This window comes from Schistocerca americana, chromosome 1 (genome assembly GCF_021461395.2).
Source record: "Schistocerca americana isolate TAMUIC-IGC-003095 chromosome 1, iqSchAmer2.1, whole genome shotgun sequence".
NCBI classification, from domain to species: domain Eukaryota; kingdom Metazoa; phylum Arthropoda; class Insecta; order Orthoptera; family Acrididae; genus Schistocerca; species Schistocerca americana.
This window is the reverse complement of record NC_060119.1, coordinates 941300369-941306368: the sequence shown is the minus strand read 5'-3', so window position 1 is coordinate 941306368 and position 6000 is coordinate 941300369.

Sequence of the window (6000 nt, the reverse complement as noted above, 5' to 3'; positions counted from 1 at the left end):
TCGAGTCGTATCGTATACTACCGATACATCTACATATTTAACCGATGCGTCAGTAGTAAGAGAATAGTGTGCGAGTTCCCCCATGTTGTTTGTGTCAATTGCGTGGTCTTCGGTCAGAGAACTTTGAAGATCATTTGAACAGAATGAATAGTGACTTGAAAATAGGTTATAACAAAAAGAAAAAGGTTCAAATGACTCGGAGTACTATGGGACTTAACATCTGAGGTCATCAGTCCCCTAGAACTTACAACTACTTAAACCTAACTAACCTAAGGACATCACACACATCCATGCCCGAGGCAGGATTCGAACCTGCGACCGTAGCGGTCGCGCAGTTCCAGACTGACGTGCCTAGAACCGCTCGTACACACCGGCCGGCTAGGTTATAACATATCAACAAAAGTGAAACGAGGATAATGAAATGTAGTCGAATTACACCAGGGGACGCTGATGCATTTAGATTAGGAAACGAGACACAAAAAATTACATCTTTAATTTTTGTAGTCCTGTCGTCATCAGCTGCGTGCGATATTACGGTACGCTGACGCACAATAATACATTCCACATCTAATTATCCCCACAACCAGAAGCTTGCGACACTATGACATAAGTTATATAGATTAAACAGGATTCCGCTCAACATCAAAAATTATCAAAATGAAATGAGTACAATCAAACAATAACTAGGAAGTGTAAGTATGGCACACGTTTAATACACAGACTCAATCAACAAATAAGAAGACAAAAAACAACCACAACAATTCCAACAACTCCAGAATGCAAGATAACTATCAAGCTGCAAACTCACAAACACACTCAACACACACACACACAATGACATCACACATGAATGAAGCAGTGGGCTCCATGTGGCCTCAATCAAGTATTCACGCGATCCGCGGTTCTCAAACATCTAGCAACTACCAACTAATGGTAACAGCAGCGTTAAAGTGTAATGTTCCTTCACAGTAACAAACAAAAATGCTTACAGACAAAGCAATATTTTAAGATATCATCAATTTTAGTAGACGTCGGTGAATTTGGCAGTGATCTAAGTAAACCTGGCCGCTTACCTCAGAGGCGGAAGGGTAACTGACGTGGCCGCTGCGGGTTTAGAGGCTTGATGAGGGTGAATATTTTCTTGTTTGTATTCAACTGCCGGCCGGTGTGGCAGAGTGATTCTAGGCGCTTCAGTCTGGAACCACGAGACCGCTACGGTCGCAGGTTCGAATCCTGCCCCGGGCATGGATGTATGTGAGGTCCTTAGGTTAGTTAGGTTTAAATAGTTCTAAGTTTTAGAGGACTGATGACCTCAGATGTTAAGTCCCATAGTGCTCAGAGCCATCTGAAGCATTTTTTTTTTTTTTTTTTTTTTTTTTTTTTTTTTTTTTCTTCAACTACAGACAGCTCAATGGAGTATGTGGCTCGTGCCAATCATCTGTTGTGGTATAAATTTCAGACGAAAGTAACATGGATTCGTGAATGCACATAACAGAGAGCGTCATCTTCAAATACGGTACATATTTGTAACAAAGAATATGAAATTAAAATTAGGGCTGTTGTAATACAACACAGTGTGTAGGAAAAACTGACATTTCAAACATTTGGTGAACATTTGTGATCGTGTCTGATACTGTATAATGCATTTAAATATAAGTACAATTAGGTATTATATGGTTACCAGTCCCGTCGGTTGACTGGACTTGAAAATTTCGGCCGACAATAGATCCAACAAGTGACAGGATCCAACTTATCCGACCTTTAAATACGAAGCCATGTATACTGACCGGCTCGACTGGTCTTCACTGTGTTGTGAGGGACATGCAGTTCGTGTAACAATCGTTTGTTGTATGAAGTCAGTCTGCTGGAGAGCGGTAGTTGTTACTCCAGTACGTAAAGAAACGAAAGGCATGGCCTAACGTTGTTCCAGGAACAACGAAATTTTGCATATATTGGACCAAGATTTTGCTGGTAATGGCAGTGAGGATGGCGATATTAACAATTCAGTTGATAATCCTGATTTGTGCAAGAAGAACTGTGTCAAACTTCAAGTGAGAATTTCTCGTTTGGCTTCCGTAAAACGTTCGTTGAAACATTGCGTTCTTTTCTGAACCTTGAAGCATTTTTTTTATTTGGTTTAAGCAACCAGGAAATGCTGCAATAAAACATACTACATACCACTTCACCGAGTGCTAAATGGCCATGTGCAGGAAGCCTTGTAACAAAGCCTATCTCCCAAAAAAGTATACTACGTGGAAGAAATGTGTCAAAATTTATATCTGTAATCCATAAGAAGGATTTTGAAGTTTTGGTATCTCAAGGTAAGCATAACAGTTAAATGTTGGCTAGTGGTTTTGCTTAAAAAATATTGATAACCATAAAAATGGCCGGCATTAAGAAAAGTGGCAAAGATTACGTAGTCTGCATTCAAAGTGTTACCCGGTTAACTACTTGCTCGCACACACGAAGCAACAACACAACATCAGACATTTACAGTGTCGCATCTTTGGGGCCACTGAGGGTGGCATCCATTTGAATAGAACAATAGAACAATCGTACGAAGTATCCCGAATGGTGTCGAATTTTAACGATCAGTACTGGGGGAGAGGGGGGGGGGGGGGGGTAGGGTAGGGACTGACGGCCAACTCATTGCACGTTTTCTACATCCAATCTATTGTGGTGCTCAAAAGATACTAATTTAATAATAAGATATGTATCGCCTCACAATATTGAGCATTAGGGTTTGACTACCACTACTCTAAATCGTTTTGGAATTATTTACTTTTAAAAACAGTCTTGATCACGATTTATTTATTAAGGTGACCGGTTTCGACCACTACTGTGGTCATCTTCAGACCATTGAGTAGGAACCTCTTTCTGCTGGAGAATCACTACGTTTTGGAATTGCTTGTAGCCAACAATAAATGAGATTTTCCTTTATACCAATAAGCTCAGGTTGCTGCTCACTCACTACGATAAATCATTCTTGTGGACTGAGAAAATTTTGCCCGAATCATGCGTCTTTAAGGTAGGAGACTGAGTGTAAAGCACCGGCTAGCCAGCAGACAAAAGCCGGCGTCGTGACCCAGAGTCCGTACCTGCAGGACAGGCCCCGTCCTTGGTTGCAGGCGCTCAGCCTGCGTGATGGGCATGTCGCGCAGCAGTACAGGAGACCACTGCCGTATTCGGCGAAACTGTGCCGGTGGCTCATCACGGCCAGACTGCAGACCGCTGGCGGCGCCTAACGGTGGTTCGAGGACATACGCGTCTCTACATGAAGTACCGTCGCGTATTCTGCGGTTTACTTCGTTGCCACGTCACAAGTAGGATTGAAATCACGCGTTACAGACTTCGTTTACAAACTTTTCGAGGGGGGGGGGGGGCGGGGGACGGATAATGAGGATTTTAGTGGCGGAAAATTAACTTACTCTCTGTACCTCCTTTCACATAAATGTTTAAGAACCTAAGTGTATTAAAACGCGCAACACATTTGCTCCAGTATTTTGCAAATTATGTACATTCAAATACAAATCAGCTATGCTAATGACAGAATGACGTCAAGTAATCACTAAGAAATATTTATCATTTCTAACTTACTTTGCTCTCTATAGTTTGGTGTCGCGAACCTGATTCGTGGGCTATGTTCATCGCTTATCAGTTTGGGATTATTCACCCTAGCAAGATAGCGTATATTTAGCCGATAGTGACCACAGAAATGAAAGCAATGTTATGGAAAGCGTCACTCACAGCAGGCAGGTATACTCAAAAGAAGAAAAGAGTTTTTTTTTAACAATTCATTGCGGCACATACCGTATTTTACATATAAATCCATTCTTCCAAACTGCGCCCATCATGAGCGATAAAGCCATTCGAAGTAACATATATATATCAGGATATATTTCTTGTGTCGAGTTTTGTAGCATTGTGAGATGACATAAATATTTTAAATAGGTGTTTCCTAGCGAAAAACTATGATCAGCTACCATACAGATACGAATCAAAATATTATGGTTCAGTAGGATACGGTAGGGAGCAGTGGTTTAGGACGTGGGACATTCTGCTTTATTAACTTCTACCTCAAACAAGAAAAAATTTTCGATCTGAGGCTTTCCCAGCGTTTCCCAGCGTAAATGTTGTCTGAAGGGTTCTCGGGTGTCCAGCCGGATACGATCGCCTAAAGCCGATATTTCGGCGAGTAACCGTTTCCCCATCATCAAGTGGTGCCGATGCAGTGGTCTGACTTGGTCGCTGACAGTCCTTGGTCCGAGGTGCAGGAGTTTAAGCATTTATGTGCTGTTCCTCCTCACTTCTGGATCGATGTTTTAAACCTCCTGTCGTAATACAATTGGCCTGTAGGTTGTCTGAAACAAATCAAAACCTAACGCATTTTTAAAATGTGACTATGCCTATTCAGGCTATTTTAGTTTTATTTATAGACCATGTCCTCTTAGACAAATTATAGATTCAGGTATATCTTCTACGTCTACATCTACATCTACATCTACATACATACTCCGCAGTCCACCAAACGGTGCGTGTCGGAGGGTAGCTCGTACCACAACTAGCATCTTCTCTCCCTGTTCCACTCCCAAACAGAACGAGGGAAAAATGACTGCCTATATGCCTCTGTACGAGCCCTAATCTCTCTTATCTTATCTTTGTGGTCTTTTCGCGAAATATAAGTTGGCGGCAGTAAAATTGTACTGCAGTCAGCCTCAAATGCTGGTTCTCTAAATTTACTCAGTAGCGATTCACGAAAAAAGCACCTTCCTCCAGAGACTGCCACCCGAGTTCCTGAAGCATTTCCGTAACACTCGCGTGATGATCAAACCTACCAGTAACAAATCTAGCAGCCCGCCTCTGAATTGCTTCTATGTCCTCCCTCAATCCGACTTGATAGGGATCCCAAACGCTCGAGCAGTACTCAAGAATAGGTCGTATTAGTGTTTTATAAGCGGTCTCCTTTACAGATGAGCCACATCTTCACAAAATTCTACCAATGAACCGAAGACGACTATCCGCCTGCCCTACAATTGCCATTAAATGCTTGTCCCACTTCATATCACTCTGCAGTGTTAAGCCCAAATATTTAATCGACGTGACTGTGTCAAGCGCTACACTACTAATGGAGTATTCAAACATTACGGGATTCTTTTTCCTATTCATCTGCATAAATTGCCATCGACAGGAAGTGCAAAATGGCTAAGCAGGGATGGCTAGAGGACAAATGTAAGGATGTAGAGGCCTATCTCACTAGGGGTAAGATAGATACCGCCTACAGGAAAATTAAAGAGACCTTTGGAGATAAGAGAACGACTTGTATGAATATCAAGAGCTCAGATGGAAACCCAGTTCTAAGCAAAGAAGGGAAAGCAGAAAGGTGGAAGGAGTATATAGAGGGTCTATACAAGGGCGATGTACTTGAGGACAATATTATGGAAATGGAAGAGGATGTAGATGAAGATGAAATGGGAGATACGAAACTGCGTGAAGAGTTTGACAGAGCACTGAAAGACCTGAGTCGAAACAAGGCCCCCGGAGTAGACAATATTCCATTGGAACTACTGACGGCCGTGGGAGAGCCAGTCCTGACAAAACTCTACCACCTGGTGAGCAAGATGTATGAAACAGGTGAAATACCCTCAGACTTCAAGAAGAATATAATAATTCCAATCCCAAAGAAAGCAGGTGTTGACAGATGTGAAAATTACCGAACTATCAGCTTAATAAGTCACAGCTGCAAAATACTAACACGAATTCTTTACAGACGAATGGAAAAACTAGTAGAAGCCAACCTCGGGGAAGATCAGTTTGGATTCCGTAGAAACACTGGAACACGTGAGGCAATACTCACCTTACGACTTATCTTAGAAGAAAGATTAAGGAAAGGCAAACCTACGTTTCTAGCATTTGTAGACTTAGAGAAAGCTTTTGACAATGTTGACTGGAATTCTCTCTTTCAAATTCTAAAGGTGGCAGGGGTAAAATACAGGGAGCGAA